Below are 25,415 nucleotides of genomic sequence, written 5' to 3' on the forward strand. Positions count from 1 at the left end.
CAAAATAAATACACCAGCTCATTACGCTTGCTACGCAAAGGTAATTATTTCTATGAAATAATGAAATTTTACATTGGTCCTAACTTCGTATTTTTTCTCATATGTAGATTGTGAAAATTCGTCTAAGCCGTCATTATTTTTTATTAAATAATACGGATAGACAAAATTCTACACCTATAGTGGATTTGAATTCCACAATTCCGGCGCATGTTAGTCAGCGGAGGCCGACTATTTCGTGCCGGAAGCCTTTTTATATTTCTGGTCTGCCGCCTGCAGAACCAAAAAGCAACAACAGTGAAGTGCAGTGCATCTCTGGGCAGATCACTCTTGCACCACTGTGCCGAGCCGCGCAAGGCTCTTGTACCAGAATCGTCACTTCTCTCGTTTGCCGCTTCTATCGTTCGCCGTCTCCACTCAGCAGCAGCAGCATCAGCAGCAGTGCAGTGCCAGTGCCAGTGCTAGTGAAGATGTGTAGTGCAAGTTTGTGAATAATAGTATGACAAAAATAAGTTTGTTAAAATTAAAAGGTCATACAATAGTTGTACACAGAGGCAATAAGAAAAGGGGTAAAAGCCCAAATAAAAAGCAACAAGATTTGCATTTGCCGTCAATTAATATATTGACAACAACAATTTAGTTGCCATACATATAAAATAATAAGTAACAAAAAAGATAACGAAAAGTAAAGAGAAATATCAATTGTAATTTGGCACTTATTTTTTTTGCGCTATTTTTTTTGGTTTGCTTTGTTTTGTTTACCATTCTTGCCCTAGGCATTAAAGGGTATATCCAACGTGAAACACAATAATTAAAAAATATATAAATAAATAAATAATGCAAATATAATCTCGTACATAATAACAAGCCACCATAAAACCCTGTGCAAAACAATAATAATTATGACAATGTGTGTGTATGTGAACAACCAAACAAAAATATATACCCTATAAGGTATATAAACAATCATTTTTATCATCATCATTAAAATCATCATCATCATCAACATCATCATTACCAACAGCAACAACATCATGAAGGCCTTCGTCGTGGAGTTCTGTCGGGTAAGTTTTAAGTCCGAGTGTCGAAATAAAAAAATACATAAAAGAAGTTTTATAACATAAATATTCGTACATATGTAATTACATACATACATACATACATATGTTGGTGCCTGTTCGGCCACGCAGCAGCTGCCCACAGTTTTGCTTGCATTGTATTTTTCATACTTCTTCGCAGTTGCGAAAGCTTCAAACAGCATATGAGCTGTCGGCTGATACCCTAACTTTTGGGTCAGGCCTATACCTTTTTAGTACTGATTTGCTTCCGTTTATATTGTCACTATTATTATTGTTTGTTGGTACAGCACAGTGGTTTGAACATGATTTACAAATAAATTAATAAAAAGTCAATATTAATTTTGGATAAATAAAATATAAAAAGTAAATATAAATAAAATAATAACAATTAAAAATAAAATAATAAAACTTATAAATAAAATAAATAAAAAATTAAATAATAAATATGATTCAATAATAAATACAATAAAATAAATATTAAACATGAGTAAAAATATTAAACCAAAAATAAAAATAAATTCAATACAATTTTTTTTTGTTTAAATATGATTAAAATATTGCCAAATAATTAAATTAAAAAAAAAAAAATAAATCAATAAATAAAAATTATAAAAGTGGTTGAGATATTAAAAAATCAATAAATAAAAATAAATATCAAAAATAATTAAAAAAAAAAATGTTTCACAATACAATAAAAATAAAATAAATATTAAAAATACAAAATAACGATTTGAGAAGAAAATAAAGATTTTAAAGTAAAAATAGTAAATTTAATAGAAAAACCTCATGTTTGCTAAAGCGCGCATCCAAAAATAGTTGCCAAAATTTGTTTGCTTATGAATTATTGATTGTTTATTAAATATTATTAGTCATTACATCTGCTTTTTTTTTAGTTATTATTGTAAATGAGTAGTAGCCGTTGCTAATAAAAAAATGAATATTGTATCGAATTAAAAATAACTGCCCTATAAACCAATTATGCAAATAATTATAGCGTCATAATTCTAATTCATTTTGGACAAATGGTTTTGTTTTTGTTATAAATAAATACTTTGAGTCATTGGACTTTAATAATGAAATTCTAGATTTTGTTCTGATTTCCGGAGACATGGGAGCATAAAATAAAGGGGGAGTTGGAATAGTTTTGGGGTCATAAAAACGTTTCATCTTATGACCATGGTTGGGTGGGTATAGACCAGGGTGTGGCAGTTAACATCTTATAAGACCACCCCTGCTTTTCTTAAATTTTGTCCGAATTTCAACAGTGTGCCTGCATTTGTTTTGTTTATTAGATATTGGTAGTACTCCGATCGAGTTGTATTGTAGATTCGAGTCGGGTTAGATTATTGACAAGAGGATCGACTCATGTGTTTGTTTTTTTTTTTTTGAATCAGGAGGGACTCTATAATAATAAAGTTTTCGTGGCTTCGTGTAAAGTATAGCAAAAACCCACCCCACAATCCCGAAAGAGCTAAGGGTTCAATGGGTCCCGCTCCGCTATATGCTTGCACGCGAGATGGTTGTGAATGATATTTGCAACCGTCTTCTCACATCCGGGGCTGACTATTCTTAGGAATTTTTTGGCGCTCAATCGTGGGTCTAGCAACGCCATCATAAATGGTTGGCTAACCCAATGTGAGACTGGCAACGTCACATAAATTTTTGGCGCCCAACGTGGGGCAGCAACAACTTTAGCATCGTGAAACTTATAACAGCATCGGAAGATCCGATACAGGTTGTTGTTGGCCTACTTTGATGGAAGTAGGGCAGAAGGAGTAAAGTGTCTTCGATTCTGGACTTTGACTAATCTTACGTATGTGAAATTACTCGACCGAATCGCACTTTGCATCTCTTAAGGATTATCTTGTGTAATTCTGTTATCGATTATCGAGAGCCTTACATCCTTCAATACCAAGCTCGTTTGTTTTCGCTAGGTCTTATAAATTGTTGGAGCAATTTAAGTAATACCTCTTTATACATTTTCGGAATTCGAATATTTGAATCTTTGAATATTATCGACCAAAATTATCGGTATTGAGATTGCTTAATAGTTCAAATAATTTATTAGTTTCTAGTAACTTTTGCTCTTTTTTGGTATCGCATTGATGAAGATCGATTGTAACTCCGCTTTCTTCTGGAATACAATAGTATATGCATAGGCGTATCGTTGTCCGAAGAATACGAAGAAGCCTTCGATGTAATCAGGTATCAAAAATGACAAAGTTTAGTTTCAATAGCCCATATTAATAATCCTCCACTGTTGAGTCGGAACAAAGTTTAAATTCCTTTTTATTTATGTCTCCCAAAAATGTCGAAGGAAATCTAAATTTGAAATATGCCCGTTACACGTAGTTTTGAAGAACCTCAGCCACTGCCACCAGCAGAAGCGGCTGAAAATATTTGTCTTATTTGCAGTGAACACATGTCGGATACACAACCTTGTGCGATAACTAATTGTGGTCATGTGTTTCACAAAAATTGTCTAGAAAATCGAATCAAAAGTATTAAAGAGTGTCCAAGTTGTTTGAAAAAGGTTAGTCATAACGAATGGAAAGTGGTTGTAGGAAATCATTCGCCTAATGCCAAACAGCAATCGCAATTGTCTACGCAACCAAATCCACCCGTAGTCTCGCAAATCGTTACACGTTCATTGCAACGTCAATTTGACGCCGCGCAAGCGTTGTCGGCTGCCGATGAAGAAGCGAGAAGTAATATCGATCAATCACACAGTACAAGTACTGAGAGGAATCCTCCACTTCGTAGTACGCCCAACAATCAGGGGGCCAGACCAAAAGTGCCTGCGTACGAAAGAGGAAATGCACCTAGAAGAAGAGGAAGACCATTTAGACCAACACAGCCTTCGAGACCAAATAATGGTCGTCGTAATATACAAACTCCAGAACCAGATATAGAATCAATCGTAAGAGAAACGGTGAGTCGAGTAATCGCTTCTATGAATAGTTCAGGTTTGATAGTAGCAACTGCAGCAGCAGCAGATCAAACCGTGGAAGGGTTATCGTCCAGCCAGAGAAGCTCACGTAACACCAATTTGGGTCCACTATTGACTACACATAAAATTGCTGATATGTTACAAAAGTGGGGTGTTCGTTTTGATGGTTCGTCGGAAGGTTTATCGGTTGAAGGATTTTTGTATAGAGTGAACATTCTCACTCGAGAAAACTTAAACAATGATTTTCAATTATTGAACAAACATATTCACTTATTACTGAATGGAAAAGCCAGTAGTTGGTTTTGGCGTTTCCATCGAAGAGTTCAAACCTTCACTTGGGAAGAGTTTTGTGAAGAGTTAAGAGAGCAATATCGCGAGAGCCGTTCTGTCACTGAACTTCGAGAACAGATAAGAGCTCGTAAACAAAAAGTTGGCGAATCTTTTGATTCGTTTTATGAAAACATATGTAAGCTTATGGATAAGTTGTCGGTCAGTTTTCCAGAAGACGAATTCGTGGAAATGATTCAAGGTAATCTGCTAACAGATATGAAAGACAGGTTATTGTTTGAGAAAGTCTCTTCTATATCCGCTTTACGTCGTCTGGTACAAAAACGCGAAAATTTTCTACAGGAAGTTGGAAAAAATCGATCAGTATCTTTTAAGGCCAAAGAAACTTCTCGAGTTTATGCTGTTGAAGAAACTGCTCCCGAAGAAGAGTCTAGTTCTGAGGTCGAGGCAGAGATAGCTGAATTAAAGCGAGGAACTGCTTCTAAATTAGTTTGTTGGAACTGTGAAATCCCCGGACACATCTGGGAGAATTGCTTAAATGAGCGTAGAGTTTTTTGTTACGGATGCGGTACTCCTCAGGTATACAAGCCGAATTGTCAAACCTGTAAACAGAGGTCGGAAAACCGTCAATCCGGGGCATTCAATGCAGGAAGGATGTCCCGACAGTAGAGATAGGTAATAAAATAGAACCTAAGATTAGAGAAAATGAAGGATACATCGGTGATGAACGCACGATGTTAAGATTTTTTACCTTACCATGAAAGATTAAGAAATTATAATTTAGTAAGAGATAGAATTTTTAGAACACATTTAGTTAAGAGCCGTCGTAATACCTTACGTATGCGAAAATATTATAGAAAAATAAAGAAACAAAAGAAACTGGTTATCTCAACAGTTTTTCAAAATGAGTCGGATCGACGTAGTTACGCGAAAGTCGCGTTCCTAACTTTTAGCGAATTTGGTTTGCTCGACACCGGAGCCAACATTAGTTGCATTGGATCGTCGCTAGCATTAGAAAATTTTTCTGATTTACCAAATTTTAAACCCATTAAATCGCAAGTGCGTACCGCCGATGCCAAACCACATCAGGTACTCGGAATTCTGAGAGTGAGCATGCAATATAAGAAGCAGCAAGAAGATATTGACTTGTATGTCATACCTTCTATAGCTCAGCGATTAATTCTTGGCATAGATTTTTGGCGTATTTTTGCATTAGCACCTGGAATTATTAGCTCTATTTCTGAAGAAGAAACTGAAAATATCGACTTTGAAGATCACTATCCATTGTCCGAATTACAATCTCGTCAACTGGAAGCGGTCAAAGCATTATTTCCGAATTTCGAAAAGCAAGGTCTCGGACGAACTGCGTTAATTAAACATCATATAGATATTTCTGATGCTAAAGCGGTGAAGCAACGAAACTATCCAATTAGTCCAGCTGTAGAGAAGTTGATGTACAAAGAGATTGATCGTATGTTAGAGCTAGGAGTCATTGAACCGTCACAGTCAGCATGGAGCTCACCTATTCGTCTTGTGGTGAAACCAAATAAGGTCCGATTATGTCTTGATGCGCGAAAACTTAACGAAGTAACGAAAAAGGATGCTTATTCCCTACAGAGCATAGAAGGAATATTTTCTCGTTTACCAAAAGCTAACTTAATTACGAAGTTGGATCTTAAAGACGCTTATTGGCAAATTGAGTTGTCTGATGAAGCCAAACCGTTAACAGCTTTTACTGTTCCCGGTCGTTCGCTGTTTCAGTTTACCGTCATGCCTTTTGGGTTATGTAATGCTCCATCCACAATGTGTCGATTGATGGATGACTTAATTCCACCAGACTTACGTTATTGTGTTTTTGGTTATCTTGATGACTTATGTATTGTCTCAGGAGATTTTGAGTCACATTTGGCGGTATTAGTGCGTATAGCTGATCAATTTAAAAAGGCTAATCTCACATTAAATATTTCAAAAAGCAAAATTTTGTGTTACAACAGTAAACTATTTAGGATACGTTATTGGAAGCGATGGAATTTCTCCAGATCCAGAGAAAATATCCTGTGTCCAAAATTGGCCCACACCCAAAAACTTAAAACAAGTACGAGGTTTCCTTGGAGTTTGCGGATGGTACCGACGCTTCATACAAAATTTTGCGGAAATTACCTTTCCCATCACTGAAGTGTTGTCCACTAAGAAAACTTTTAATTGGACCCCGGCAGCTCAGTCTGCAATGGATACGTTAAAAAATCTTTTAACATCAGCCCCGGTTTTACAAAATGCCGATTTTAGTCGAAAATTCTATGTGCATTGCGATGCTAGTGACTATGGAATTGGAGCGGTGCTCATTCAACTGTCAACTTCTGGAGAAGAAAAGCCTATAGCATACATGTCAAAGAAATTATCTAAATCTCAGCGTAACTATAGTGTCACGGAACGAGAATGTTTAGCCGTCATTTTAGCAGTAGAGAAATTCAGATGTTACCTTGAATTACAGCCCTTTGAGATAATCACTGATCATTCTAGCCTCGTCTGGCTTATGAGACAGCAAAATGTATCTGGTCGATTAGCTCGTTGGATTTTTCGATTACAGGCTTTTAAATTCACAATTTCTCATCGGAAAGGAAAAGATCATATTATTCCTGACGCGTTGTCACGGATAGGTGAAGGTGATATAGATAGTTTAGAACTTGTGGGACCGGAAATCGATTTAGAATCGTCAGCGTTTCTCGAACCTGATTATCTAGATCTAAGATTGAAAGTTGAATCTCATGGTGAAAAATTTCCAGATCTTAAAGTTGTAGACAAATTCGTATACATACGAACGGAGCCATCAACAGGAGATAATCTTCAAGATTCTCATTGTTGGAAGCTTTGGGTACCGGAGAGACTGCGAGAAGCTGTGATTTGTCAAGCACATGATAGTCTAAGCTCTGCACATGGTGGAATGCAAAAGACGATCGAAAGAGTGCGTCGTAATTTATTTTGGCCAGGTTTATCAAAAGACATTAGAGACTATATTAGGCAGTGTGATATGTGTAAGCAAACTAAAGCTCCAAATATGACACTACGTCCGCCTATGGGAGAGCAAAGCGTCTCTAGTCGACCATTTCAAAAGCTTTATATAGATATCTTGGGTCCTTATCCACGAAGTCGCAAAGGAAACATTGGTTTACTAATAGTTCTTGACCATTTTAGTCGCTACCATTGGCTATGTCCATTGAAAAAGTTCACTACGTCGTTAATAACTGAGTTTTTGTCACAAAGGATCTTTGCCGAATTTGGAGTTCCTGAAATTATAGTATCAGATAATGGTTCACAATTTAAATCAAACGAATTTGAAGCGTTTATGACAAAATTCGGTATTCGTCATGTTTTTACTGCATTATATTCGCCTCAGAGCAATGCAGCGGAGCGAGTGAATCGTTCCTTATTAGCCGCTATTCGTGCTTATCTTAAGTCGGATCAAACTGAATGGGATATGTATTTGCCAAGTATTTCATCTGCCTTACGTTCGTCGCTTCATCAATCGATAGGTTGTTCCCCTTACAAAGCATTATTTGGCGTAAATATGATTAATCACGGAGATGATTACAAGCTCTTAAAAAAATTGTCCTTGCTGGAGGAGTCTCCATATTTAGAAAGAGGTGATCAATTAGCTTTGTTGCGAGAAGACATTAAGAAAAGTAGTAGAGAAGCCTACGAGCGTAACGCCAGACAATACAATCTTCGATCCAATCCTGTCATTTATAAAAAGAAGGCCAAGAAGTATTTAAACGGAATTTCCATCTTAGTGATTTCAGTCAGAATTATAATAAAAAGCTAGGACATCAGTTCTCAAAATGTCGGATAAAGAAGAAAATTGGTAATTCTTTTTATCTATTGGAAAATCTACAAGGTAGAGAATTAGGAGTGTATCATGCGAAAGATATTCGAGTCTAATTCCCATCTAATCTGCCTTTGTATGACTCGTGAGATTATCTGGTGGGTGTAATGGTCGCAAATAAAAAAATTGGGCGTAAAATCTCTTTCTTCTTGAGATTTTAAATTTGCCGCGCAAAGTTAGCGAAGACACAAACCATGGCACGATAAAGGGACAATACACCTCTGCAAATTAAATTTCTTCTCCGTGGTGAATTGTCTAGCGAAAGATCGTAGGAGAAGGAGACGAGCTTTGTCACTTTGGCAACGACAGCTCTCATTCTTTTCTTATTGGACTACGATCAGAGACGGATGCATTCTTGGTTGATGGTTCTTTTAAAACAAAACTAAAACACATGCATCACCAGAAAAGAAGACAAACATAATCTGTCTTTATCCTCAGCATCCATCGATGCTTTTTTGCCTTGAGCAAAATAAATACACCAGCTCATTACGCTTGCTACGCAAAGGTAATTATTTCTATGAAATAATGAAATTTTACATTGGTCCTAACTTCGTATTTTTTCTCATATGTAGATTGTGAAAATTCGTCTAAGCCGTCATTATTTTTTATTAAATAATACGGATAGACAAAATTCTACACCTATAGTGGATTTGAATTCCACAATTCCGGCGCATGTTAGTCAGCGGAGGCCGACTATTTCGTGCCGGAAGCCTTTTTATATTTCTGGTCTGCCGCCTGCAGAACCAAAAAGCAACAACAGTGAAGTGCAGTGCATCTCTGGGCAGATCACTCTTGCACCACTGTGCCGAGCCGCGCAAGGCTCTTGTACCAGAATCGTCACTTCTCTCGTTTGCCGCTTCTATCGTTCGCCGTCTCCACTCAGCAGCAGCAGCATCAGCAGCAGTGCAGTGCCAGTGCCAGTGCTAGTGAAGATGTGTAGTGCAAGTTTGTGAATAATAGTATGACAAAAATAAGTTTGTTAAAATTAAAAGGTCATACAATAGTTGTACACAGAGGCAATAAGAAAAGGGGTAAAAGCCCAAATAAAAAGCAACAAGATTTGCATTTGCCGTCAATTAATATATTGACAACAACAATTTAGTTGCCATACATATAAAATAATAAGTAACAAAAAAGATAACGAAAAGTAAAGAGAAATATCAATTGTAATTTGGCACTTATTTTTTTTTGCGCTATTTTTTTTTTTTGGTTTGCTTTGTTTTGTTTACCATTCTTGCCCTAGGCATTAAAGGGTATATCCAACGTGAAACACAATAATTCAAAAAAATATATAAATAAATAAATAATGCAAATATAATCTCGTACATAATAACAAGCCACCATAAAACCCTGTGCAAAACAATAATAATTATGACAATGTGTGTGTATGTGAACAACCAAACAAAAATATATACCCTATAAGGTATATAAACAATCATTTTTATCATCATCATTAAAATCATCATCATCATCAACATCATCATTACCAACAGCAACAACATCATGAAGGCCTTCGTCGTGGAGTTCTGTCGGGTAAGTTTTAAGTCCGAGTGTCCGAAATAAAAAAATACATAAAAGAAGTTTTATAACATAAATATTCGTACATATGTAATTACATACATACATACATACATATGTTGGTGCCTGTTCGGCCACGCAGCAGCTGCCCACAGTTTTGCTTGCATTGTATTTTTCATACTTCTTCGCAGTTGCGAAAGCTTCAAACAGCATATGAGCTGTCGGCTGATACCCTAACTTTTGGGTCAGGCCTATACCTTTTTAGTACTGATTTGCTTCCGTTTATATTGTCACTATTATTATTGTTTGTTGGTACAGCACAGTGGTTTGAACATGATTTACAAATAAATTAATAAAAAGTCAATATTAATTTTGGATAAATAAAATATAAAAAGTAAATATAAATAAAATAATAACAATTAAAAATAAAATAATAAAACTTATAAATAAAATAAATAAAAATTAAATAATAAATATGATTCAATAATAAATACAATAAAATAAATATTAAACATGAGTAAAAATATTAAACCAAAAATAAAAATAAATTCAATACAATTTTTTTTTGTTTAAATATGATTAAAATATTGCCAAATAATTAAATTAAAAAAAAAAAAAATAAATCAATAAATAAAAATTATAAAAGTGGTTGAGATATTAAAAAATCAATAAATAAAAATAAATATCAAAAATAATTAAAAAAAAAATGTTTCACAATACAATAAAAATAAAATAAATATTAAAAATACAAAATAACGATTTGAGAAGAAAATAAAGATTTTAAAGTAAAAATAGTAAATTTAATAGAAAAACCTCATGTTTGCTAAAGCGCGCATCCAAAAATAGTTGCCAAAATTTGTTTGCTTATGAATTATTGATTGTTTATTAAATATTATTAGTCATTACATCTGCTTTTTTTTTAGTTATTATTGTAAATGAGTAGTAGCCGTTGCTAATAAAAAAATGAATATTGTATCGAATTAAAAATAACTGCCCTATAAACCAATTATGCAAATAATTATAGCGTCATAATTCTAATTCATTTTGGACAAATGGTTTTGTTTTTGTTATAAATAAATACTTTGAGTCATTGGACTTTAATAATGAAATTCTAGATTTTGTTCTGATTTCCGGAGACATGGGAGCATAAAATAAAGGGGGAGTTGGAATAGTTTTGGGGTCATAAAAACGTTTCATCTTATGACCATGGTTGGGTGGGTATAGACCAGGGTGTGGCAGTTAACATCTTATAAGACCACCCCTGCTTTTCTTAATTTTGTCCGAATTTCAACAGTGTGCCTGCATTTGTTTTGTTTATTAGATATTGGTAGTACTCCGATCGAGTTGTATTGTAGATTCGAGTCGGGTTAGATTATTGACAAGAGGATCGACTCATGTGTTTGTTTTTTTTTTTTTTGAATCAGGAGGGACTCTATAATAATAAAGTTTTCGTGGCTTCGTGTAAAGTATAGCAAAAACCCACCCCACAATCCCGAAAGAGCTAAGGGTTCAATGGGTCCCGCTCCGCTATATGCTTGCACGCGAGATGGTTGTGAATGATATTTGCAACCGTCTTCTCACATCCGGGGCTGACTATTCTTAGGAATTTTTTGGCGCTCAATCGTGGGTCTAGCAACGCCATCATAAATGGTTGGCTAACCCAATGTGAGACTGGCAACGTCACAAGTCCTTGCTGGGCTCATAGTAGTTTGCATGTTAAATGCACATATGTGTGAGCTCTATGCTTGAGTTTGAGGTTGGGGTTGGGTTGGGGCTTGCTTAAGTTATGTACTGACCATATAAACTATGTCCTTCATGTATGAATAGACAGACTATAAAGTACAGCGTGTGTCTGAAGAGGAAAGCAGCGACATTGTGGTCACATTGCGGCGAGGCGTGTTTGGTTTTCTGGCCCGGGGGGTCCACAGTCCGGTCTTTGACGGAGAGACAGAGAGAGAACGCGAGGGGGAGAGAGAGAGACTCACACGTGTTTATGAATACATAGAAATTTTTTGACATTTTTATGGCTGCTTTGGGGCATTGCTGCGCTACCCTCGGCCAGCGGGAGCAGTTAAGATTGTGGGGAATACCAGAGATTGCAAAGGATTCGATAAGCAAGAGAGCCAACAACAAACTGTTATTACAAAGTATCTTATAACAGTGATCGTGTTACATAACGAAGGTTCCCAAGGGCTGAAAAGATCTAGAAAAATAGAATATTTTAAAGGATCACAGCTGAACAATATGTTAATTATAATTTTTTGTATAAATACATATTTATTTAACGATAGTTTTAACAACAAAAAAATTATGAATAGGAAATAGTAGGAAAATACAATTTTATGATTTGGTTTGTTTTTTTTTATCACAAACAAGAAGATTACAGATTAATTTACGTTTTTCTATTTAATCTGATTAACTTAAAGAACAACAATGTAAAATATGTAAATTATGATTTTTAGGAATGTGTCCAAAATACTAAAAATATTATTATAATATAGTATATGAAATTTTAGGAAGAATTCTGTTGGCTTTTTCGCACTTTTCCCTTTTCTTCGTTGTGTGGTAGCGCATACGAGAATTCAATTAGATCATAACATTTTATGACTTTGGCTTGTCCATCATTTGCCGAACTCTGGTTCTGACTACCCCTTGACTTGTTTATCGTGCTCGCTCTCTGACCATACGGTCGAAGTTTGTGTTGGTTTGTTAGTTTAGCCATGTGGGTGTTGACTTTTTTAATGTTTCAATATGACTAAATGCTTTGGGGCAGTGCCATGGTTGTCCAATGCTTGGCTTGGCTTGGTTCTGGTTTCGGTTTCGGTTTTTGGCTCTGGGACCAGCCCAGTTTCGTGCTGCTTCCCTGGAGCATATTTTGGTTATGTAGGGCGACGTCTCTTAAGTATTTATTTGGTGGCCTTTTGGATATTTATAGGAGGGACTATGTGGTGCATATGTGCGGGAGGGCTGCCTGAAGCCAGAGAGAAGCAAGTGTCAAATTCTCATGCGTTACGGTCGATATCCTTTTGGTTTTGAGTTACGCAAGGAACCCAAAAGGAGCCTCTTAAGCACATTGACAGCTACTCTTTTGCTTGGGTCTTCCTGCTGCTGCTGTTGCTGCTGTTGATGCTGCTGCAGTGGCTCATCACTAATGAGGCTATCAAATGGCTGCTTTGCCAAGTGCCACTCGGTTCGCCTGTCAAATGTGTCAAAATTCCAGTGTGCGGTTGATTCCCTCTCTCTGCCATGCCACACATCTCAGATCTCAGATTTGTATGTCTGCGGCTTGTGCGGGTCTTTTGCCCACTCTTCACACACACAGCACACAACATACACTCAGAATGTCTCCTACTCAATGCCTCGCATTCTCAATCCCATTCCCATTCCCCATCCATATGTCTGCCACACTTGTCACTTGTGTTTTTATAACAGTTTTGTCTCTTGAGTGCTTCGTCGGATTGTTTTTTGTATTCACTCCTCTTCCTCAATATGCATTTTCCATACTAAAGTGCTAAAATCTGTGTCATTTATTAATTTCGGTTGAGTTTTCGGGGCTTCTACATTTGTCATTAGCACGAATTTGACATTTCAATTATTGGCCTCATGGTTTCTTATTTTTTTTTTCTTTTTTGGCTTGTGGTTGGCATAGGGAGTTGACATATGAGGGCTTCTAATGGGTTTTACAAATGGCAAATAATAGTTCCAGAAATTGGTATGGTAATGATGGCACTTATGTCTATGCTGTTGGACAGACTTTAGATTAATGCATCCATCTATCTTTACCCCTTGATTTCAGACATTCTCTGAAATATTTCCAATAGTTTTGTGACCTATTTGTATTTGTGCATATTTGAAAGAAGCCCTTACAAATATTATCTATATTTTCTTTTAGTGACTGAATAAACATTAAAAAAGAATTTTTGAAAAGCATACTTCACATTTCCTTTAAATTTAAAGTATATTTAGAGTGGATGACTTAGCTTAACACCTTTTTGGTTTTATATATTTTGCTTAAGTTCGAATCCGTAATGTTTTCATATCTTTCATCTGGGGTTTTCGGGTTTCTTCTCAAGCACTTTAAGTTCTGCAACCCTTTTCAGCAGCGTTCAACATTAGCGCCTTCTAATCACAATCACGTCCCACACCATCCATCAACATCAGACAGAGCGTTGGTCCTGGGCCATCCTGTGTATCTGACTCATCTGTCCTGTGAGTCCTGTGTGTATTCGGCGCGTCCCGTGTCCTGTGTTTCCCATCTGTCGTCTTGTTTGCACTTCGTGCTTTTGCATTCAAATTGCGTTTATTCAAATAGATCCGAACGCACACAATTTCAATTATTTTATGCTGATTCGCAGGCGCCGCAGATCTTTTGTATCTGTGGACTCGTGTATCTGTATCTTTTAGATACTTGTGCTAACAACAAAATTTCCTTCTGCGTTTTCGCTTCTTTTTTGAGTCACACAAAATTTAATTATGCAAAATCTTTTACCATGATTCCCTTTCTTTTTTGCGCAAAAATGGCAGAAAAGTAAAAGAAAATCATTCAAGTCATTGCAGAGCTTCTCTCTGTCATTCTCATAAAAATGCAAACCAGCGCGTTCACTTTTTGATGACACTTGAATGTCACATATGAGTCGGGAAATGTCACCACACACACCGTACACTTCTCGGTGGTATTCACTATATTCTCTCTCTCTTTCTCTCTGCTTGTTCCTCACTTTTACCCCTTAGTCATGTCAAAAAGTTTGACATTTAGTGGCTGGCAAAAACTGTCATCACGCGCTACCAACTTGACGATGATTGCTCGGTTTGGCATTACGGAAAAAGTTACCAACTGAAAGCTGTCGCTGTGTGGTGATTTTATGCTCATACTTGTCAGAAGAGAAAAACTATTATAGTCAAGCTATTGAAGCATTGTTTCAATAGCTAATTGAGGCTGTGAAGGAATTTATGATAGCTTTGAGTTCGAGCAAAACTTTTTTTGTGAATGGAATTTGTGACTGATAGGTAAACAAGCGATCTTCTTAGAGCTAAAGCTAGTTTCTTTGAAATGCTCTTGGCAAATTTATGTATCTTAAGTTTTGACATTGTTCGAACATCCATATTATAGTATAAGTATGAGTAATTCAATGTAGCCTTTCTTTACTTTTAATAAATAAACAACAAAATTATAAAAAAGTGAAAAAATATAATTTTAGAAAAAAATGTCTATATAAATTATTTAGTTTTATGTTCAAATCATTTTTCTTAGTAATAATTCATAACAAATTTATAATTACATTACATTGTGCTTTCATATTATTCTTATATAAATAATAGATTTCTTTATACATGTAATTTTAATAGCATATTAGCTAATTGTGTCTTAATAAAAAAATGTATAAGGTACCTTATATAAGGTTATTAATTAATTAATATTAAATAATGGAATTTATTTAATTATGTTTTACTAAACGATGTACAAATTTGTTTTTATTGTCAATAATAATAATAATAATAAAAATAATAATATAATGAATTATTCGTATCCTAATTGAATATACTATTCTTTAAGTTATCAGCTGCCCATAGCAGATCTCCTTTCGCTCTGCATATAACGCCTTATCTAAATGCTTGATTGGTTTGTATAGATCAAACACTGTCTATGAGAATAGAGAATGTAAAGGGTGTAGGATATGAAAGAGCATAAAGAAATGGAAAGGCGCATTGTCTGCTAATTTCAGACTGCTCTTTAATCTCGTTGACGGAATCAAAACAGCAAATGTCTAACCAGCTGGGCTTAAGCCTCTTTTTCCATTTCCATTTCCCATTCCTTCGTTGGCATCCCTTTTCCCTTTTTTGGCTGCGACCCTTTTCCGCCTCCGCTTTTGGCAGTGTGCGCTTTCATTTACAAATTTCCACACCTACGCACACAATTGAGTGCGCGGGCAAGTGCAAAGAGCAGCAACAACAAATTGTTAATGCCATTTGACAGTTGACAATTATAGCAATTGTCATAGCATTTAACATGGCCAAGCGCAGAAGAGAGAAACAGTCGATGGCTAGCTCTTTTGCTCTTTTGTTTCATCGCCTGATGCTATACATATATATGTGGCACTCTTGTTGAGTCTGGGCTGTTGTATATCCTGTCACTCATTTACCCTTTTTTTTTTTTGTTTTGTTTTTTGCATGTCAGCGAGCATTAGTTTCGGGCTAAGAGAGAGAGAGTGAGAGAGTTCTCGGACGCTGCTTATCTGCACCAAATTTGCACAGTCATTGTCGGGCTGCTGCTCATGTTGTGGGGGGAGTTTTTGCGAGTTATAGGACGAGCACTCTCTCTCCGCCCTTTGTCTGTTTTTGTGCTCGGCCAAGGCATCCTTTCATTTTTGCTGCTGCTGCTGTCCTTTGCCAGGACTCTGCTCGACTCGCCTCGACTCGACTCGCCTCGCACTTTTTGCCAACTTTGCATATGTGCGAATAATTCAGGAGGGCAAAAACAATGTCGTCTGCAGCAGCTAGAGAAGCCTTGTGAACCCGACGCTGGATTTACTCCAGATTAGGGATCTTTGTTAGTTGGTTGCTTGCTTGGCTGGCTTGTTGTTTTGTTTGTTTTGAAATAAAAATTACAGTTGTTGAGTGGCTACCAGTGGGTTAGACTGGCATGAATTAGTCCAGCAGCTGCATCCTGCCAAGTAAAAGCTGGACTTTGCAGTTATGCAAAAAGAAAGCCAACTGCTAGCTGCATGTTTAGCTTAAAAGTTAGTTACTACTTATTATAATAAAAGCTAAAAAGTTAGAATTGAAAATCGCTTTACTTACTCAAGTTTCTGCAGCAGCTTTGTCAAGTTAAGCTCATTTTAGCTTAATCGATAATTTATCGTAGCAAGTTTTAATCGCTTTGTGGCTTGTCGCAGCTTTTTCAGCGGCTTTAGCAATTTCTGTAAAATATTCGTCAACTTTTTTCAAGTTCATATTTTCGTTTTACTCATATTGGCTTATCGCGTAGCAGCTGACTTAAGAGCCAAAAGTGTCTCATTTCTTTTTATGGCATATCACACTCTCGACTATTCAGAAATTGGCTGCCACACACTCGCACACACACACACACACACACACAATGTGCACACAATCTCAAAAGTTCGACGAGGCGAACAAATATGAAAACTTTCAGCGCAACGAAGCGAATTTTTCTTTCTTGATACGAGAGGCAATCTCTCAACTCCCATCACCCATCTCTCCGCTCCCTTCCCATGTTTTTCTCCCTTTTGCTGTCTTCAATTCGACAGCTTATACTCCTTATATGCGGCTCAACACTTCAAGCTGCGCCAAATGCATGAAAATGCAGCTCCTTGACGAAACCTCAATCCGGCATCCTGCCTTGTGTCTGCATCCTGCCACAACACCAAAAAGCAACAGCCACTGAAGTAGGTCAGTTAAGGGAGTTCTCTTTCGTTCTCTCACTCTCTCTCTCTCTCTCTTGCTCCCTGTTGCATCTTTGTAGTCATTGTTGGAGCTTAAAGAGCGCGTCTGAAATCCTTTTTGTGTAAACAAAATTGTGCAGTTTGTCTCACCCCCTTGGCTGCACTGCATCTCATTGCTCTGACATGCACTGTTACCCCCTGGGCCATTGTCCTGGACTTCATTGTAGCAGCAATTCAAATGCAAAATCCCATTTTGCTTCTAATTGCTTTATCGCTCAACAAGCTGTTGGATGTGTTTATGTGTTTGTTGTTGTTGCTGTTGCTCTGCTCATTTCTCACTCGTCGCTGCCTGTTGACAGGATCTGCATCAGAAAACTGTATCAAAAATTCCTCCTCTTCGAGCGACCTCTTACTTCCCCCAACCAATCAACCCCCGTCCCTGTCAATTTACTGTTTACTTTTGCGCTCTGTCAAATATGTTCGAATTTTCTAACGATTACAACTTGCATTGGGCCAAGAGCAGCAACTGAACCTGAGCCCCGTTGGAACTGACCTGATTTTCCATTTTTCCTGCCATGTGTTTTTCATGCTGAGCCTTTTGGGACCTTGTTCGCCATGTTCCGAAACCATGTGCAGCTTGTTTGTTGTTGTCCTTTAGTCCAAAATACGGATTTGTCCAAATGTGTTGTCAGAGTTAACAACCTGCCATAGTCCCTTGTACTTCCGGTTCTCCCTCGCTCACCCCTTGCTCCCTCCGCCTGCAAAATTGTCGATTAATTGCTCTGCCAAAGTAGCGAATGCTCTGAATATATTCTCAAAAATTTCACATTTTGTGCCAAAGTGGAGGTGTTATTGTTGATACGAGAGGCAGACCAAACAAAACTGGGTGTTGCAATATCACAACAGTTGTGACTGGCAGTTTACGTAATGTCTTCAGCAATTTGCAAGGTAGTTAAGATTAAAGTAACCGTTAGTAGGGATAATTGTAAAATGCAAACTTTTGTTTACTTTTTTTTTTGAAGGAGAGTATTTGCAGTATTTCGTAGAGACTGAGTTTAATTTAAATTTGAAACTATGTATATGCAACATGGAAAAATAAATAAGAATTAGTCCAAGTTAAACTCCGAATTATAATAAAAAGTTTATTTCAAATAAGACATAAAACTAAATAATAAATTGATTTAACTGGTATTCAAACCTAAAATAACTTACCATGTGTTAAGCCTTAAAATTTAATTAAATTAAAATCCAAAAGCAAATTGATTTCACTGGGTTCCATTCAGAACTTTAGCCAATTATAATGAAATTAAAAGTTTATTCGAAACAAGACATAAAACTAATAGTAAATTGATTTAACTCGATTTGAACCCAAGTTTTAACCAGAGTACTTTAGTTTTAACACATAGAAACTTTTGTTTTTCGACTCTTTTCATGTTCATGGAAATCATATAATAAATTTTATGAACACGCATAGCTGGTTGTTCTTCTATTTTTGTTGTTTGTGTGTAATCAATTTTATAACACGATCCTGACAAAAGATCAACGTGCGTTTAACGCGATAGTTTCGACTCAAGTTCCACGCGGGGTCTCTGGCCCAACACTTTTGCCCCATTGCCCAAAGAGACAGAGAGAGAGACAATGTCAAACCCATTTTTAAGCAGAAACAAAACAACAAACAAAAGCAAAACTACACCCCATAACGAGATGGTGTTACAATAGAATAAAATAGAATAGAATGCGATAGTGAAAATGGAAAACAAGAAATTATATAAATTTTTCTTTTCTTTCGTCTTCTTGTTTTTTGTCATCTGTTGTTTAGCCTCTTCTGTGGCCTTTGTGCTCGGAACTGATGCTGCACCGCGAGACGTCTGCGAGTCTGTTGTTGGCCCATTGTTGTTTGGCCCACGTTTTAGGGGCAATTCCCATTGTGTTAGAAGAGCCGTGGACGTGAACGTGGACGTGAGTCTAACCACAGGTGTACTATGCTATGTACGTGCATATAAATCTATACGCGATGCGTGAGAACTTTTCTTAGCTCAATTTATGTGATTTTTGATTCCTTTTGTTTTGTTTCGTTTCGTTTCATTTTTTTTGTCGATTTGTTTTACGAGTGTGGTTTGAGCCTCTGTTGGTAAAGCAAGATTGTTTGTCTGCGTGTTTTTGTGGTCAGGACAATTGCAAAAATCATCGGGCTAAACTGTGGGTGGGCTCAGCGCACTGGCGCCAGTCTCTCTCTTAATACATAGAGTAGAGGTAATTTATTGCTGAAATGGAAAATCAACTTGTTTCGCCACACTTTTCATATGGGAACCGCTTTCACCTAGTTTTCCAGCACACTGAATTCTCATGCATTTTTAAGCACACATTTGGATTTGCACTGAGTGCTCCAGTAGTTCCTTTAGCTACTCTTGCTGCTGGTCTTTTCATATGATGCTCCTGCTTCGCCATAACAATAGCGCTGCGCTGAATTTCTACCAGTTTTTTGGGCTTCTTGTAAAATATTAATTTTTATACGCTTATAGAGTAGCTCAGCTCAGGTGTGGGTTGTGTTGCAAGTGCTGCGGCAGGTGCCACATTGCGGGTGGCTGGCTTTCGCTCTGAAAATTGAAATGTAAAAAGACGTTTAATGTGCATATAAAAAATTGAGCAAGGAAATTGCATTTGAGTCCTCTCCATGCTGCAGTCGTAGTAGGTCAAAAAGCTGTTGCAAAAGCCAATCTGGCAGCGGGTCAGCTGAGGTTACATTTTTCATAAATGGGTGCATTCAACTGATGCTGCAGGGTGCTCATAGTTTCTATAAGTTGTGCTTAAAGGTAAATCAATTTTAAATTTTACAATATAATGCAATTTAAGACTAAAAAGGCTAACAATTTTATAAAGAGTCGAACAATAGTATTCAATATTACTTATTAAATTAATTTCAATCACTTTAAATATATTCTTTAGATCCTTGGGGCAATAGATTAGATATTTCAATATTACAATTTGAATTGTATTCTGTTTTCTTTTATTTAAATAGAAAAAGCCTTTTTTATATTATCCTGAGAAACTATTCAAATCATAAAATTATTCTGTCTTCTTCATACTATTGGCTTAATCATAGTCGCTTGATCCCTTAACAAGTCCATGTGCATGTTATAACTAAGAAAGCAATTACCATTCAAGAGCAGCTTAAATCAAGCCTTCCGCAACAATATTCTCAAGAATCGAGGCCAAGCCCATAAACCAAATTGTCGCATAGTAATTGTTATACCCGACAACGAAATACCAGAAGAGCGTATCAACTTTATGGTCATTGCAAATGACCTCTTTATTTTAGAGCTACAGAATGTGTAATATTAATATTATGAAAGTATAAATTAAGTAATATATGATATGTTTAAAAAAAAGCCAACTAGGCTTTGAATTGTTAAAGTTTATTATGCATTTTATTTTGATACCTGGATCCAATTTGAAGAAAGAGTTAACCCTTTGAATAGTTCCAAAAAAGTAAATTTACCGGACATTTGACAGTCGAGCAGCATCGATCGATGGTTGCTCTCTTGTTATAATTTGTACAGTTTAAACAAAAGAATTATTATGCAACATTTAGCCTGGCGCTGTGTGCAGTGCTATGCTCTGTGTGTGAACAAATGGCAACAATTTAAACCAAATTGCCGACTGGACGCCCCGTGGCGTCAACGTTTTGGTCTCGTGCCAATGGCCACGCCCCATTTTACACCTTTTGATGCGAGTCGCTGGCAGAGGTAGAGGCAGAGAACAAGGCGTGTGCTTTGGCTGTCTGGCACGCAACTCGGCACTTACAATATCACCACCTCGGGAACCTGCGAGAACTTTAGGGAACAGTCCGGGTAAAGGACACGCCCCACACACTATGCACGCCGAGTCCAATAATAACCTGGGTAAATATTCGTACTTGCTTTAAATGCTCCACGACATTTGATTGATGTGCTCTCTGGACAGCTGCAGAAATGCAAAAATACATATTGTATATGGTCCGAGTTTGTGGTACAAGTATTGGGGGGAAAGCTGATTTGGTGTTCGCTATCAGCTGCTGTCGCTCTTCGTGTTCGCTATCCTAGGGTAATTTTTAATGCACGTTCTTATTTAGTAAGCACATTTCGCTGGTAAAGCTCGTTTGTTAGCGAATACTTCAGTATTCGTTTCGAAAATACCTTACTGCGGAAAAATTGGACCTAAAAATTTTTGAACGAAATTAATTTAGAGTAAATTTAGTTTCTTCTTAATATAATTAATAATGTTCAAATAATTTAAGGATTGCAAATGTGTTTGTCTACAAAAATTTGTCAATTTAGTTGAAAAATATTATATTTTTCATATATAGGTTTTTTTTAATCAAGACTAACTTAAATTTACAATTTATCTATTTTTTATTTCTTCTAATTATTTACGGCTCTAAGCAATTATTTAAATTTATCTAAGCAGTGCCATAAAAGTAGTATTTTATATTATTTTGTATATTATATTACTGCCACATCAGTGCATAAAAATTGCAAATTTACAGGGTGTTCCCGGTTCGTTGTGTTGCCATTTTTACACATATTTTTTAGGCGATTTAAATATGCATGAGCGTGAAATTTTGCACGAAAATATGTCACTAGAGCAGCAACTGCGCCAGCACCAGCAAGAGCAACAACAAGAGTGCCAACAACAACAAGAGCAGCAAGAGAAACAGAAACATTTATGACAAAATTCCATTTGGCGACCCCATTCCACAAACACTTTGGCACAAGCGGTGGGTGTTTAGGCTAATGACTTTCGGCAGTGGCGCCCAACGTGCGGGGAGGGAAGTGGAGTTGGAAAGGGGAGTAGGTTCATGTGGAATTTGTCATGTGTCAGTATGACTTAAATGCCGAGAAAATAATAATTTTTTTGCGCGCTTTGCGTACACAACAACAGGCAAAAATTCGAGTCGAGTGGTGCGACTCTAATGGACTTTGATAAGGTGGCAACACCAACAGCGAACGGTAACCGGTAAATTTATGCAAATCCGCATTTGACCCAAATTAGCACGAAAATTTGTTAGATTAGGCGCATTTCATTTCCGCTGGCAGAGTGCGCCGAAAAAATCGGATTGAAGTGAACCACGTTAAAAAAACGACAAAGTATAACACCTCTCTATGTGTGGGGATGGAAAGGGCTTTTAGCAGAAGACCATTTCGATGCCTGAAATGGCTTACAAGCCATAAAAATTGCATGTGTGCATGTAGGGAACATTGCTCGGACTACCGACTCCAGAGTTTCTTTGGTCTCTGGACATGAATGGGAACATTTGTGGGTAGCTTTTAAGTGCAACTCTTTGTATACAACTTCCGTTTGGCGTGTGACGCTGGCAAGAAATGCAAATTTCTGCATATATCCTTCTCGCTTGCTCTCTCTCTTTTTTTTCCAACTGAAAGTCGAGTCCAAGTGTTGGAGTTGACAATCCGAATTGAAGTCGAGTCAGCAAGCGCACACGCATTCCATTCCATTAACTTTATCAATGTAAATCACCGAAATGTGTTGGCTCCGCGACTCGTCGCACTCTTTTTTCTCTCTCATTCTTTCTTTCGTCCTTTCCCTATCCGTCTCGCTCTAGCACGACTTTCGACTGCCCCATTGTTATGAGAGAAAGGAATGTGATACGAACTACGAGTATGAGCGATAAAACAAGTGCGTGCTGCCATTGGGGCGTGTGGAATGTGAAAAGTGCTCATAAAAGCAAGACACCGAAATCAGCAAACAGCGAAATGTGATTGTGCAATGGCCACACTTGGCCAAACAACATGGCCAAAGGACATGTTAACCTATTCATAACTCAGTTATCACTTGTAATATCTTCATAAAGTTTTGTTTGTTGTCTCGAGAGAAAAGTAACTCGTTAAAAAATAAGTTTAGAGGAAAAAATTAAAATATTTTTAAAGCTGTTGAATATTTAAATTTTATATATATTTTGATATTTTTGTATATTTAAACTTCAATATTTTAGCTTGCAACTTTAATATAATATTTTTTTTAATACAAATCTTGAATATTTTTCTTGTTTGATTATATACATATGTTTAATAATTATGATCGTGGAATTATGAATTGAGAAATTTTGCAAATTCTTATAAATTTGCGTTTTACATAACAAAAAAGAATATAATGTGAGGTTAACTTAGGAGGATAATTTTATAATTTCTTATCAAAGTAGTTCATAATTTTATACTGCACCTGTTTACTTCTGAGTTATTCACCGTAAAATCAACCTCAATATTGAATTTACTCTGTGGGAATACACAAAGTTTATTTAACTGAAATTTCCATGTAGATTACTTCCTTAATAGAGATATTGTGTCTTGGGTACCTCCTTTTTGTCGAATCCGAATTTATCACCATTTGTCGAATCTTAAACTCCCTGTAGACATTTTAAACAATCATTTTCCACGCATCAACTGTGCCTGTCACCCCTCCCTTCATTCTCACTTAAGTCATCTGTCAAGGCGTGAGAACCTAACACTCCATAACATAACCATACTCGTGTATACCATACTATATGGTATATACAATACTACATGGGGCGTTCTTCGTTTCGCGGCAATTTTCAGTGCATTTGCCGTGGCACCCTCCCAAAACAAACCATTAGCATGTCAAATCCAGCGTCAATCTCCCCTGCTCCGTTGGAGGTGCCACGTATAGCAAATCCCAACTTCAATCCTTTTGGGCTGTCAGGCCTAAAAATAATATTTTCTTTAATTTGAACAGGGAAAACATAGGCCGAGTCGAGGACAACGAGGCGAGCCAAAGACTTTAAGCGCCCTTTGACAATTTTCACGTCAACTACAAATCCCGCCCGCCGATAACATGAGCCAGACACAGGCTGTCTCCCCAAAAGAAAATTCCCAGCCTTGCCTCATTTGGGGTAAGCGCAAAAAAAAAAGAAAGGAGAAGAGAAAACGAGCTGAGACCGAAGGAAAAGATGGAAAATAAATAAATTTACATACATGCGGAGAATTCAACGAAAATCTGTCCCTGGCTGCCTTTATATAATATATACAAAAATAAACACAATTTTTCTCGACTACTGTCTGTCTCTCTGGAGGCATGGCATATCTGTTCCTATATGCTATGTGCACATACATACTACACTATATATATATATATAAATATGAAGCGGAAAATCAGTGACAGCAGCCAAGCGCCGCTGCCTTTCCTGCCTCCTCTGCCTTCCTCTCTGCCTGCAACACGTACGAGAGTATTTGGAGTCTGGTTGGAGTTTTGAAGTGGAGTTAAATTACTTTTGGATGGATGAGATAGGGTTTGCCACTCTGTACAACTCCATGCTGCAAACATGGGGGCATCTCTCGTGCACAGTGCGTTTTTATCTTTTGTTATTTTTATTTGAACTTATTCCCCAGTTATTCCCACAGTTTCGACTGTTTGTCCATCTGTCTGTTAGCTTGTCCGATTTGACTGGCAGCGAATGAAATATGGCTTTTGCCCAAAAAACCCAAGCGAAATTTTGTTGAAAATCTGCCACAACGAGTGGCAAAAGGGGGGATTGTGATGGGTGTGGGGGAGTGGAAGAGGAGAGACTAAAGGCTGGACAAGGTGTTGGTTTAGCAAATTGCATTCTGATACTTCGGTAACTTCTGCTCCCTATTGATTTTTGTAGCTGCTGAAAGTGTTAAAGTGACTTGAAGTTCTTCTTTGAATTTCGACAGTAGACGTCGATGTCGACAATCAAATTCAAATTGACGCCCCAATTAATGGCCTGCCCCTATCTGCCATGCTTTGGGTTTGCCTCATTGATTTATGGCCAAATCATGTAAATTTCACTAAACATCAGACTCGATGATTATTATTGATGAACTGTTGTTGTGTTGCGTAAATCCCCTTTTCTCTAATTTCATTAAATTTATTTTTATGACTTTGTTGCTGCAATTAAATGATTTCTAATTGCTGTCAGGCTAAATTTCTCATGGGCTTTATTCAGCGATTCACATTTGATTTGTTGATTTATTATGCCTTCGACTTTGACTGCGCTTTGTGGCTCATAATTTGTCATATTTTCGAGGCATTTGATAAAGATTTATTATGACATTTCTTTTGTTGTGTTCACATTAATCAGCCCTTCATAAAGTTTATCGTATGAATAAGTCTGCGACGAGTTATAGTTTTCTTTTATGCAGCTAATCGAATCAATTTTTTTTTGATTAGTTAAGAAAGAATCGTATCGGTTCATATTTCTTTGTGCAATCGCATGGGTTATTTTATGTCATAATTAGGGGTATATTCCGGGGTATATAAAGTTAACTAAG

At 36.8% G+C, this 25,415-nt stretch overlaps 1 long non-coding RNA gene across 1 annotated transcript; it reads left to right on the forward strand.

Moving 5' to 3' along the window:
- The first annotated feature begins 8,064 nt into the window (after positions 1-8,064).
- Positions 8,065-10,419, forward strand: LOC127565549 (uncharacterized). Its single transcript, XR_007954870.1, has 2 exons — positions 8,065-8,699; positions 8,767-10,419. It is a non-coding gene; the product is annotated as an uncharacterized LOC127565549 (long non-coding RNA).
- Positions 10,420-25,415: the final 14,996 nt, after the last annotated feature.

The sequence above is a fragment of the Drosophila albomicans genome, chromosome 3, assembly GCF_009650485.2.
Source record: "Drosophila albomicans strain 15112-1751.03 chromosome 3, ASM965048v2, whole genome shotgun sequence".
Lineage (NCBI taxonomy): Eukaryota > Metazoa > Arthropoda > Insecta > Diptera > Drosophilidae > Drosophila > Drosophila albomicans.